Source organism: Xenopus laevis, chromosome 2L, assembly GCF_017654675.1.
Source record: "Xenopus laevis strain J_2021 chromosome 2L, Xenopus_laevis_v10.1, whole genome shotgun sequence".
NCBI classification, from domain to species: Eukaryota; Metazoa; Chordata; class Amphibia; order Anura; family Pipidae; genus Xenopus; species Xenopus laevis.
Window position 1 is genome coordinate 40961655 of NC_054373.1, and position 13488 is coordinate 40975142.

At 38.1% G+C, this 13488-nt stretch overlaps 1 pseudogene; it reads right to left on the reverse strand.

The window, feature by feature from the left end:
- Positions 1 to 13488, reverse strand: part of LOC108707448 — a 173861-nt pseudogene that overhangs the window by 114853 nt on the left and 45520 nt on the right.

Consider the following 13488-nt stretch of genomic DNA (forward strand, 5'->3'; position numbering starts at 1 on the left):
CTCTGATAAACTCCGATCACGCTTTACTGCTGTACTGCAAGTTGGAGTGATATCACCCCCCTCCCTTTTCCCCCCAGCAGCCAAACAAAAGAACAATGGGAAGGTAACCAGATAGCAGCTCCCTAACACAAGATAACAGCTGCCTGGTAGATCTTAGAACAACACTCAATAGTAAAAACCCATGTCTCACTGAGACACATTCAGTTACATTGAGAAGGAAAAACAGCAGCCTGCCAGAAAGCATTTCTCTCCTAAAGTACAGGCACAAGTCACATGACCAGGGGCAGCTGGGAAATTAACAAAATGTCTAGCCCCATGTCAGATTTCAAAATTGAATATAAAAAAATCTGTTTGCTCTTTTGAGAAATGGATTTCAGTGCAGAATTCTGCTGGAGTAGCACTATTAACTGATGTGTTTTGAAAAAAACATGTTTTCCGATGACAGGATCCCTTTAAAGTCTTTCCATATGTTTCCTGCTCCTCTCAGAGCAACCACTTGGTTGAACTACTTACTGCTGTTTCCCACCTTAGGGGCAAATTTACTTATCCTCAAAGTTGCGCCAGCATTGGCTTCGCCACACTTCGTCAGGTGAGGTTTCGCCAGGGCGATGCTAATTCACTAAAATCCGAAGTTGTGCTCAGGGAGGCGAAAGGTAGCAAAGTTGCGCTAGAGTTAATTTGTCAAGCAAATCGAAGTTACGCTAGCGATGCCTAATTTGCATATGGCGCCAAGTTAAAGTACAATGGACGTATATGTAGCAGCAAATACATTACACTACACAAGCCTGGGAAAGCTTCATAAAATAAAATAGAGTTGTTATATTGCCCGATACATGTGCCCACTGTATAGTTTAGGTGCCATATGTTAGGAAATGTAGGGGGGAAGGAGGGTGCCCCCAAAAAAATTTATGATCTTTTTTAGCCTATCACCCTTAAAAAAGTAAAAGACGCCAGCATTTTTTAGGACTTAGAAAAAATGTCAACTTTTTTTGAAGCAATCCCTATCTACTCTATTGCACTTCACCTGGTCTGAGGTGGCGTAGGCAAGTCTGGCGCAAGAGGTAACGTTCAGTAAAATCTGCAAGTTAGTGAATTAGCGTAGTTACGTCCCTTCACCGTATCGCAACTTCGCCTGGCGTAAGGGTGCAAAGTAGCGCTAGAGTAGGTCCACTTCGCTAGCGAATTTACGCCAGCACCCGTTAGTAAATCGGTGAAGTAACGAAATGTAGAATTTTCGCTAGCGTTAGCCACTTCGCCCTTTAGTGAATTTGCCCCTAATTAGTCCTTTCTCTCTTGCTGCTCCTTACATTTGGAATGCCAGCCCTGCATTCCTCTGGAGAGAATCCTCCCTCTATCTCTTGGAGCAATTTCAAATGTAAGAATCAAACAGCTGTAAGGAAGTGTTAAGTAAACTGCAACTGTTAATTTATTACTTATTTATTAGTACACTACATGTTTCGGGCCGAGCCCTTTCTCAAGGGCTCTCACACTTGAGAAAGCACCCAACCCGAAACATGTAGTGTAGTCACACTGCTTATAAATTAACAGTTGCAGTTCACTTAACACTGCCTTACAGCTGTTTGATTCTTACATTTGAAACTGGTCACGTTTGTGGTGGTGCACAGACACCTGAATCTACAGCCAAAAGAAGTTGGATGGAGCACAACTGAACCATAACCTCCCTTGGCCTATCTCTTGGAGCACTCACACAATCCTGGCCAAGTTCTTTCACTTATATTGAAGTGTCAACTACTGTAAACTGCATCAGCACTTAATATCCTTTTTAAGTGTCTTATTTATATTGTAAGCTCTATGGGGCAGGAACCTTATTCCTCTTGTATCTTTAATACTTTGCTATTTATCTTCAATGCAACTGTACTTTATATATATAAATATATATATTTATTATTCTACTGACACATTTGTTCTACTCTACACTGCTGTGTGCATAAGCAACAGTATATAAATAAAAATATATCTAAATACAGTAGGCCTAGTGTCCATAACGATCGGGTCATTCCAATTTGGCCCAACTTGTGGTGCCCAAATCAGTTAAACTTCTGCTTCTTTAGGTGGCCTCGCCAAACAAGTGGATCTTACCAGGTATGACCAGTTAAAATTTACATACATTTTTTTCTGTGTGTTTAGATCACCTTTAAAGAGACTTGTGTTTTCTATTTTCTAATCTTAATGTTCCCTGAAGGTACATTCAGTACAGAATAATTAATCTCCTCTGCTAGAGTAACAAATGCTGTAATTATTAACAAAACTCAAAAGGGGGAATGTAATAAAAATCGCTAACGGAAAAACTATTCGCAATGCGAAAAGTTATGCCTTTGCGCGAACAAATTTTGCTTTGTGCGAATTTAATATAGCTTTTGCTAGCCCGGAAACTGTTTAGCGACCACTTCCGTTTGCGAATTTTATAGTTTGCACCAATGCGCAGTCAATGTAATAAAACTTCTTACTGAAAAAGTCGTTATGTTTGCTCCAAAAGATTACGACACCTTCAAGCACTTCTTATGAATGTGCAATTAAAATTCGCAATGCGCAATTAAAATTCGCAATGCAATAACAGTTTAAGGTACAATATTACATTGCGAGATGTGGATTTTTAGTCTTATTGGTGCGAATTGTTTTGCTCTTTGCGACTTTTATTACATTCCCCTGAAAGAATGCAAAGGAAAATGAGAAATTTCTGAAAAAAATCAAGTTACTCTTCTTTATCCCCAATACATTCAGAATTTTTTTTTTTTGATTACTTCAGAAACAGTGCAGAATATTTAATCTTTTTTGGAAGTTTATTTTTATGCAATGCAACCGTATGTTCAAATGTTGTTTTCCTGATCAGGTTTGCAGAAGCTGCCTTCTCTGCATGCCTGGATTTAAGCATACACAATATGGAAACCTTAAATATGAACTAGTGTTGTCACTGTTAGCAATTTACTATTTCTCTCATTTTCTTATGTGTGTGTTCATGTGAGGAGTTATTGATAGCCAAAGCATGCTGCAGATGAAGTCAGCCAGAAAACAATCATAATCAACACAACACTACAATATAGCGAAACGGAGTAAACTCTAATTAACACTGCTGCTAATTTGCTGGAAAGACTTGCATGCAGGCTTCAAGCCGTGCTCCATCATATCTGTGTTAGAGAGAGAATGAAGCTATAATCCTTTAGAAAGGAGTACACTGGTAAACAGGCATCAAGAGAAAACAGTTCCGTTTGTTTGGGTTACACTTTTGTAAAACACAGCAACTTTGCCAGGTGCAGCCTTTGTATTTGCATATACAGAGGAGGAGGAGGTGTTGGTGGGAACGACTGAGCCACGTACCTTCTGTACCATTTCCTTGGCATGTAGTAAAATCTGTAGGATAGAAATAAGAACGGCTATTACCAAAATGTGAGGACATCTATTAGTACTGTTATCTGAACATACATTACGTATTCTGAACATATTCATTATTTTAACATATTCTATTAATGCACTGTAAACACACAACGAACCGTAAAAAAGGCATAGATGATGTATTTATGACTTGTATTACAACTATCTATTTTATAGAGGTAGTTCACCTTTAAGTTAACCTTTAATGTTATAGAAAGAACTATTTTTAGCAGCTTTTCACTTATTCGTCTCCTTCTTCTGAATTTTTACAGCTTTAAAATAGGGGTCACTCACCCCAACAGCCAAAAAAACATGATTGTCCCACAAAGTTACAATTTGATTGTTATTGTTACTTTTTATTATTCATCTTTTTTTCCGGGCCCTTTTCTATTCATATTCCAGTCTCCTAGTCACACCCATGCTTGGTTGCTAGTGTACTTTGAACCATAACAACCAGACGGTTGCTGAAAAAAACCCAGAAATAATTAAAAACACGCATAGTAAAAAATGAGGACCAGTTGCATAATGTCTCGGAATATTGAGCTCTACATCATAGTAAAATTGTATTTTGAGTTGAACACCACATTAAGGGAATAATGCACTCTAAGCAAAAAGCACAAGATAAGGGAGCTCTATTAAACTCTCCCAGTTGGTGTGGGACAACAACTTTCAGTACAGATTGTAAGGAAGGGCTCCGTTAATCTATACTAGACTCAAAAATATTATTCATTAAAAAGCCATGTGCAAAGGGCCTCAATCACAGTGATTCCTTTGCAGGTTGCATGAATGCAATGGAAGCAGGTATGCACCAAATACAGGATTTGATCTGGATTCACCCTTTTTCAGAAGGATTTGGATTTGGCCAATTCCAAGTGCCTGGCTGAACTAAATCCTTAAAAATCGCAATTTTAACTGCGTGCAAATATTGTGGAATTGGTGCATCCCTAAATGGAAGAGTAAGTACATACACAATGCTCTGTTCACATTTCAACCTTTTAAATCCTTTGCAAGTTGTACCATCAGCCAAACAATTTTAAAAACTGTACAAAACTTCCAGACTGCAGCAAGAATAAGTACACTGAAATTGTGCCAATCTCTTGCAAAATTGAAGGGATTTGTAAAAGGTTACTTGAGAAAATCTGGTTTAATAATGATGCAAACTCACAAGCTTTAGGCCAAATACTTACCTAACTACAAGTGTATATTCCTATTGATAATGTACGATATACAATATAATGTACGATCCCATACCATACAGGTATGAGATCTATTATATAGAATCCCATTAAATAAAAAAAAGATCTTTCATAGAATCCTTTTTAAAGGGATACTGTCATGGGAAAAAACATTTTTTTCAAAATGAATCAGTTAATAGCGCTGCTCCAGCAGAATTCTGCACTGAAATCCATTTCTCAAAAGAGCAAACAGATTTTTTTATATTCAATTTTGAATTCTGACATGCGGCTATACACATTGTCAATTTCCCAGCTGCCCCAAGTCATGTGACTTGTGCTCTGATAAACTTCAATCACTCTTTAGCGCTGTACTGCAAGTTGGAGTGATATCACCCCCTCCCTTTTCCCCCCCAGCAGCCAAACAAAAGAACAATGGGAAGGTAACCAGATAACAGCTCCCTAACAGAAGATAACAGCTGCCTGGTAGATATAAGATATAAGAACAACAATCAATAGTAAAAACCCATGTCTCACTGAGACACATTCAGTTAGAGAAGGAAAAACAGCAGTCTGCCAGAAAGCATTTCTCTCCTAAAGTGCAGGCACAAGTCACATGACTGGGGGCAGCTGGGAAATTGACAAAATGTCTAGCCCCATGTCAGATTTCAAAATTGGATATAAAAAAATCTGTTTGCTCTTTTGAGAAATGGATTTCAGTGCAGAATTCTGCTGGAGTAGCACTATTAACTGATGCGTTTTGAAAAAAACATGTTTTCCGATGACAGGATCCCTTTAAGCAAACAACAGGTGTGGGACCTTTTATCCAGAATTCTCAGGACCTGTGGTTTTCCGAATAACGGATCTTTTTTTGTAATTTGGAGCTCCATACCTTAAAGTAATTTAAACATGATATAAACCCAATAGGCTGGGTTTGCTTCAAATAAGGATTAATTATACCTTAGTTTTGGATCAAGAGCAATGTACTGTTTTATTATTACAGAGTCAAAGAAAATAATTTTTAAAGATTTGGATTATTTGAGTAAAATGGAGTCTACGGGAGATGGCCTTTCCGTAATTTAGAGCTTTCTGGAGAATAGGTTTCCGGATCATGGATCCCATACCTGTACCGTATGGGACCTGTTATCCAGAATGCTTGTGTCTGGGGTTTCCCGAATATGGATCATCATAAGTCTACTAAACATTTTCTGAATAAGGGATTTCCGGATAAGTATTACAGGTATGGGATCCATTATCCAGAAACTCATTATCCAGAAACCTACAAATTATGGAATGGCTGTCTGCCATAGACTCCATTTTATCCAAATAATCCAATTTTTTAAAAATGATTTCCTTTTTCTCTGTAATAAAATAGTAGCTTGTACTGGATCCCAAACAAAGATATAATTAATCCTTATTGGAAGCAAAAACTATTTGGGTTTATTTAATGTTTACATGATTTTCTAGTAGACTTAAGACATGAAGATCAAACTTACGCAAATATCGGGGATCTGGAAAACCCTAGGTCTCTAGCATTTTGGATAACAGGTTCCATACCTGTAGTAATTTCTTAGTAATTAATATATGTATAGGATCCCTTACCCAGAAACCTAGACAGCTTTGAATTACTGAGGTCATCTCCTATTGGCTCCATTTTAAGCAAAGAATTCACATTTTAAATAAAATGATTTGCTTTGTCTCTTTAATAATACAACAGTACCTTGTACTTGATCCCAGCTAAGATATAATTAATCCTTATTAGTGTCGAAAAAATCCTACTGAGTTTATTTACAGTTTAAATGATTTTAGCAGACTAAGTATGAAGGTCCAAATTACAGAAAGGTTATCTACATCTAATGAACGGGACCTGTATACCTCCTTTATCTGCCGGTAATAAGCATATTTGATATGCACACTCTTCAACTGCAGTAATATGGAATATAATAACTTGGTATCAGGACTGATTTACTTGTGTTTTGAAGTATGTGCCACACACTTGTTATTATTAAGCAGCACATTGATGTAATATTTGTCCTTTCCAGGAAGAAGATGACAGTGTTGCTTTATGGCAGATTGTCTTGTTCCATGGAAGGCTATTATTATTATTTTATAGCTGCAATCTCTGCCAATCTCTGCCATAAAGCAACAATGTTGTCTTCTTCCTGGAAGAAGGTTATATCCACTATCTGAAAGACTCAGGTTTCCAGCGTTTACATTTACAACCCTGCAGGCTTGGCAGATATAACTGGTTAACATAACTGCACTTGTGCTCCTGGTCTGGCCTTCAATTGCTTTTTCAGGCAACCATTGCATGATGAGCGAGGGTTACAGGTGAATGGAATGTTATATGTGGAGCTGTCGTTCTCTGCCTGTGAGTTCTAAAAATTAGTTTTATTTTTTATTTAATACAGAAATCATTATATTGAGTAACTGAGGTTGAACACCGGGTAAAAGAACTGCACTTATGACAAGTGGATAGTGCCAACAGTATTGCAAATGCATTAGGCGCATGTGCAGTTTTTTTTACAAATTACAATGCATCTCAGTGTTCCAGTATCCACCCTGTTTAGACTTGCACAATAATGTTAATACAGGTATTGTAGAGTACTGCAGCAGGTCGGGTACCCAAGGTACCCACAAAAAGGCGAGTAACCTGCTGGTCTAATTTATATATCCTATTACATTATATTATATGGTAGGGGGCTCGTAGATCAGTTTGCGAATAAGGCAGTTGTAGGGATGCACCGAACCCATTATTTTGAATTCGGCAGAACCAGCCAAATCCTTTGCGAGAGATTCAGCCGAATAACGAACCGCATATGCAAATTAGGATTTCGGATTTGGTTCGGAAGGGTATTGTTCTGTGTAAAAATAAAAACTGGGTAAATAGATAAAATAAAAAAATGTTTCTAATATAGTTACTTTGCCAAAAATGCAATGTATAAAGACTGCTTGTGATGTCTAACATAATAGCCAGAACACTACTTCCTGATTTTCAGCTCCCCTGGTTTCCACTGATTGGTCACCAGGCAGTAACCAATCAGTGACTTGAGGGGGGCACATGAGTCATACATTTTTGCTTTTGAATCTGAGCTGAATGCAGAGGATCTTTTGCAAACTCACGGAACAGATATGTATCATGTGGCCCCCCTTCAAGTCGCTGACTAACTCAGAGTTAGAGAGCTGAAAAGCAGAAGTAGTGTTCTGGCTATTATGTTACACATCCAGTCACTCCAGCCATTATACATTACATTTTTGGCTAACTATATTAGACATTTTTTTATTTTTTACCCAGTTTTTATTTTTATACTGAACTGTTCCTTTAAGTCTACTAAAAAAATTATACCTAGCAAGACTGTTTTGCCTCCAATATGGACTAATATCTTAAGGGGCCACATACGGGCAGATTTCGTCATGTGAAACTACTGATTTTTGGACATCTGATAAAATCTTCTACTTATTACATTGATGGGGTGCAAATGATCGTACATTTATGTTGGTTCGATTGGACAGGTTTAACATTATTTGGAGTAAATCATGATATTGGAATGTGTATAGGACGGTCAGGTAATCAATGTTAAATATTCATTCACTGCGCATAGCAGGGTTGAACATATCCAAAAGTGAACCAAGAAATAGCCATCAGGTAATATATGTTAGGGCAAGGACACATGAAGCTTATTTAATGCTTCTCTGCACCGGAGGTTTTTAACAAGATGGAGCGAAGTGGATCTTCTTCTTTGCAGTTTAGCTGCACTAAGGCCAAAGCTCTGTCTGGCAATACAGACTTTCACTTCTCTCCGCCTCATTAAAAACCGCAGGCAGAGACAAGTGTTCAATCTGCTTTGTGTACCTTGCCCTAAGATTTCGCAGCCAAAGGTAAGTCCTTACATATTGTCAATCATTGATGGATAAACTGCTCATTACAATGATCACTTAGCAGATAAGGTCGTCGCAGGGTGGTGACAAAATCACTCTAGAGAGTGTCAATGTTTTGCTTCTCCAACTTTTGATCTTCAGCAGCAAGAATCCCTTTAACATTACTGACTTACATACTGCTGGAATTTGGCCCTAAATGTTATTTTGCAATGGCAGGTCTCTTTTCATATGTATAGTGTGCCGAAGAGAAGGGGAAAAATGATCAATTACATTTTAAATACATAAATATAAATATATAGATATCTCTTGATAAAGGCCCCGGTGAGGGCTGAAATACCGATCATGCAATAAAGGATTTTTTTTTCTCTATTTTTTCTCTGTAGCAGGACTGAAGATTTAAGATGCAGCATCTCTACATTGGCAAATTCTTTTCTTTGAAGGGCTCCCTACAAGACACAGTTTGTTTATTGTTATAAGCAATGTAGTCAAGTGATTAACGTGCTGCGTGTCAGTATCGGCTGTTCATCAGCCATCCCTACAACTTTAGAAAGGTCAGTTTTAGGTGCACATGGAAGAGATAGCAATGGCTGTCTGTTCCACAAGCGGTGAAGTCAACAGAACAGAGGAATAGTGAAGGTAGGAACCAGGCTGGTGATGGGGGCAGTGAAATCAGAGCAGAAGTGTATGTACTGAGGTCTGCAGTGGGTGTATGTGAAATCACGAAAGCCCATGGATGGATTTCTGGTGGTTATCTTTATTTACTCTTACATATTGTTTTATAGTTTTCATAAAAAAGCATTATCTGACAGTGGTCACAAAGTCATATCTTGTTTTATGGCTGAGATCTTAATTATATTTATAACAGAGCATTCTTTGACAGTGGCAGAGATACTAACTGATCCACATTGTAAGCGGCAGCCCAGCCCTACTTTATGGCTAAGATTCTATCTACATGTATCTGTATAATAGAACATTCTGTCCCATAGGCACAGATGCTATTTCATAACCATTGTAAACTGCAGTTCTGGCCTGTTTTATGACTAAATTTCTAACTCTCTTTATAACTAACCATTCTTGGTCACATGACTAAGGGTCACAGCTTTAACTTACCAACAAAAAAAACAAATCAACTGCAAAATAAAATAGGGAGTTACTGGCTGCTCGGGAGCCTCCAATTGTGAACCGCCTGCTGCAGCATTATAACAGAAGGTGGCACAGGTACCGATTTTGGTCTAACTAAACAAAAATCTAAAAAAACTTATTTAAAAAAAAATAAATGTTTAAATGTTCTTTGTGTCACTGTTACAAGGGTGGGAATGACCAGACAAGTTGCAAGTTTTTTTCAACTTCTTAGGGATAGTATACCTTTGAATTAACTTTTATCTTGTTATAGAATGGACAATTCTTAGCAACTTTTTAATTGCTCTTCATTATTTATTGTTATTTGCCTTATTTTATTATTTATTTTGCCTCTTTCATATTTATTTTTATGCTATTTGCCTTCTTCTGACTCAAACCAATGCCTGATTGCTAGGGTAATTTAGACCTTAGCAACCAGATCAGTGCTGGAGAGTTGAACAAAATGCTTAATGCTTAGTAATTAAAAAACTCAAATTAAAAAAAAATGAAGACCAATTGCAAATTGTCTCAGAACATCACTCTCTGGGTCATACTAAAAGTTAATTTTAAAGGGATTCTGGTTTATTTCTAAATGACACTGTTTACACGGCAAATAATTCACTCTACAATATAAAATGTCATTCCTGAACCAGCAAGTGTATTTTTTTTAGTTGTAATATTGATGTGTAGGTGCATCTCAGGTCATTTTGCCTGGTCATGTGCTTTCAGAAAGAGCCAGCACTTTAGGATGGAACTGCTTTCTGACAGGCTGTTTCTCCTACTTAATGTAACTGAATGTGTCTCAGTGGGACCTGGATTTTACTATTGAGTGTTGTTCTTAGATCTACCAGGCAGCTGTTATCTTGTGTTAGGGAGCTGTTATCTGTTTACCTTCCCATTGTTCTGTTGTTAGGCTGCCGGGGGGAAGGGAGGAGGTGATATCACTCCAACTTGCAGTACAGCAGTAAAGAGTGACTGAGGTTTATCAGAGCACAAGTCACCTGACTGGGGGCACCTGGAGCACCCAATGCCAGATTTCAAAATTAAATGTAAAAAAAATGTGGGCGCTATTTTGTAGTGGGGTGGGGGTTTGGGCCCTTGAGTTGAGGTTTCCTGGTGGGCCCCAAGCACCCCAGTCCGACACTGTCGTTTACCACTGAATCCTTGCAGCGCTGTGGTCTGAGTTTGATTCCAGCCAGGGAACTTTCTGTAAGGCGCTTGTTATCATTGGGTCTATATACTATATATAATTATAAATAAGGAAAAGATCACAAAGAATAAAATAAAAAAAAATACTGCTGTATGCTTTGGAAGAAAATTTTCTATTGAAAGAAAGTGGAATTGCAGAGTGTAAAACAAGAACATAAGCATATATTATAAAAGTGTAAAATTGCTTCTTATGTTAAAAAGAGAAAGTTATTACATAAGCCAGCAGGTCCTTTGCCACATTCTAGGCTTCTCCAGCAGACAGCAATCTATCTAATAATACATGTAAGCCTGTCAAATAAAGATATACACAGATTTAGCCATACAGCTCAGCTGTTTAGGTCAGGTCTCTGAGTATCCTTTCAAGTCGAGTGGACTTTCTGCAGTCGGCCAATGTTAAAAACATTGCAGCAGTGACTATTCTTTCACTGGCCATCTGATGTGCCAAAGAGGCAACTGCTATAATTATCCATAATTGTGATAACTGGTTGGGAATGTCATCGGCACATTCCAGTGATCATTACACTAGCAGGTGCAGCGAGGTTAGCCGAAGTTAAAAAGTTGGAGTAAGAAAAACAGGAGGAGGATGAAGGACACGCAAAGTAAAATATTCCCTCGTCGGAGAGGAGGAACGGCACTTCTAAATGATAGCGCAGCTGCCACCAAAGAACTCAAACAAAGGAAATGCAGATAATTGTCTAATAAGAATTTCATAGAACATTTAGCCAGCAACAAACATTTTCCTCATTTAAATCTCTTGTAGTTTTCTTAGCTTCTATAAAATCTATACGTCACCCTTATTAGTAGGTAGGCTTTTGAGTTACTTTCCTGTGTCTAATTTGAAGTATTGTTACTTGCTGGATGTGGCACAGATTGATTTATTCATGCAAACCATATGGGACTGATTGCAAAACAAATCATCACATTCAAGACTATTTATGCGCTCGCAAAATACCGACATTGTAACATTTGCTCCATTGTTTCCTGTGGGAGATGCCATTTGCACAAGCATAATGCCTACAGTTCTGCAGCAAAACTGGATTTTGCTGGATTGAAGAGTCGAAACACGGAAGGATATCCACATAATCTGAAATCATTTTCTGGCTTAAAGGGGTGGTTCACCTTTCAGGGAACTTTTAGTCTGATGTAGAAAGTGATATTCTGAGATCATTTGGTTTTGGTTTTATTATTTGTGGCTTTTGAGTTATTTAGCTTTTTTTCAGCAGCTCTACAGTTTGTGCAATTTCAGCGATTCAGATGCTAGGGTCCAAATTACCTAGCAACCATGTACTGGTTTGAATAAGAGACTGGAATATGAACAGGAGAGGCCTGAATAGAGAGATGAATAATAAAAAGTAACAATAACAATAAATGTGTAGCCTTACAGAACATCTGCGTTAGTAGGGATGCACCAAATTCACGATTTGGTATTTGGCCAAATCCCCAAATTCTTCATGAAAGATTCCAAACCGAATTTGTGTATGCAAATCAGGGACGAGAAGAGGAAAAAGTGGAAAAAACATTTTTTACTTTGCAAAAATGCTGTGATTTCCCTTCCCGCCCGTAATTTGCAAATGAGATGGGAGTTTGGCCGAGCGCACCCAATGTGCGAGGTTGTTGTGCGCGAAAATAGGGTTGACAGCAACTTAAATTCGCACTTTGCAAAACTGTTTTGCAAATGTTTTCTCCGCCACCAAAGTTGTGGCGTAATTCAGTCGCAGAATGTGATTTTTTACATATTTAAAAAGCTCTTATAGACATTCGCATTGTGAACAAAAATTTCGCAATTCTGTTTGCACCACACTTATTCAGCTTTATAAATGTAACCATGCACAAGGCAAATATATTCACTTTGCAAACCAATCTGCCTTGCGCAAAGTTTATAAATGACCCCTGGTGTGTGTAATGTTACGACATGCAAACACGCAAAGACGCAAACATTTTTTACGCCGTCTTTTTAATACGCCAAAGGTTAGTGATGCGTGGTGTATTATCCCACCATTTTTTACACAGCACAAGTATGAGTGGACCTGAATAAGACAACCAACTCCAAGCACCAAAAATATGGGTCAAGCCTTTATGATATGGGCTCATACAACATTTAAATGCAGTACCGTAACTAGAGGGGGGCGGGCCCTGGTGCGTGATGCCCGAATTTCAGAGGCGTGCAGCGCTGCGGGGCGGATTTCAGTGGCGCTGCCAGGGGGCCCTGAGGGGGTGCAGGCCCTGGCACGCTCGCACCCCCTGCTCCCCCAGTAGTTCCGCCACTGTTTAAATACCTTTGAATTGCCTCTCTGTTAAATGCTATAAGATATGCAGTACTATATTAATAAATGCTACTTATCGATACCTCTAATATAGCAACAATTGTTTAATAACCAAAAAAGGTCTATTCATTGCAAGTGAAGAAACATTTCTCCATTCTATCCGCAAAATATTTTGTAAAAAGACAATCACGTAATGGTATATGCCATTACAGGTATGGGATCTGTTGATAATGTTCGGGGCCTGGGGTATTCCGGATAAAGGATCTTTCCGTCATTTGGAGCACTATACCTTGGATATTAAAAAAAAACATTTAAACCTTAAACCCAATAGGATTTTTTTGTCTGCTGTAAGGATTCCGTATATCTTAGTTGAAATCAAGGACAAGTACCGTTTTATTATTACTTGTCTTCTGATAATCAATGGTCCTAGAGCAGGGGTCCCCAACCTTTTTTAC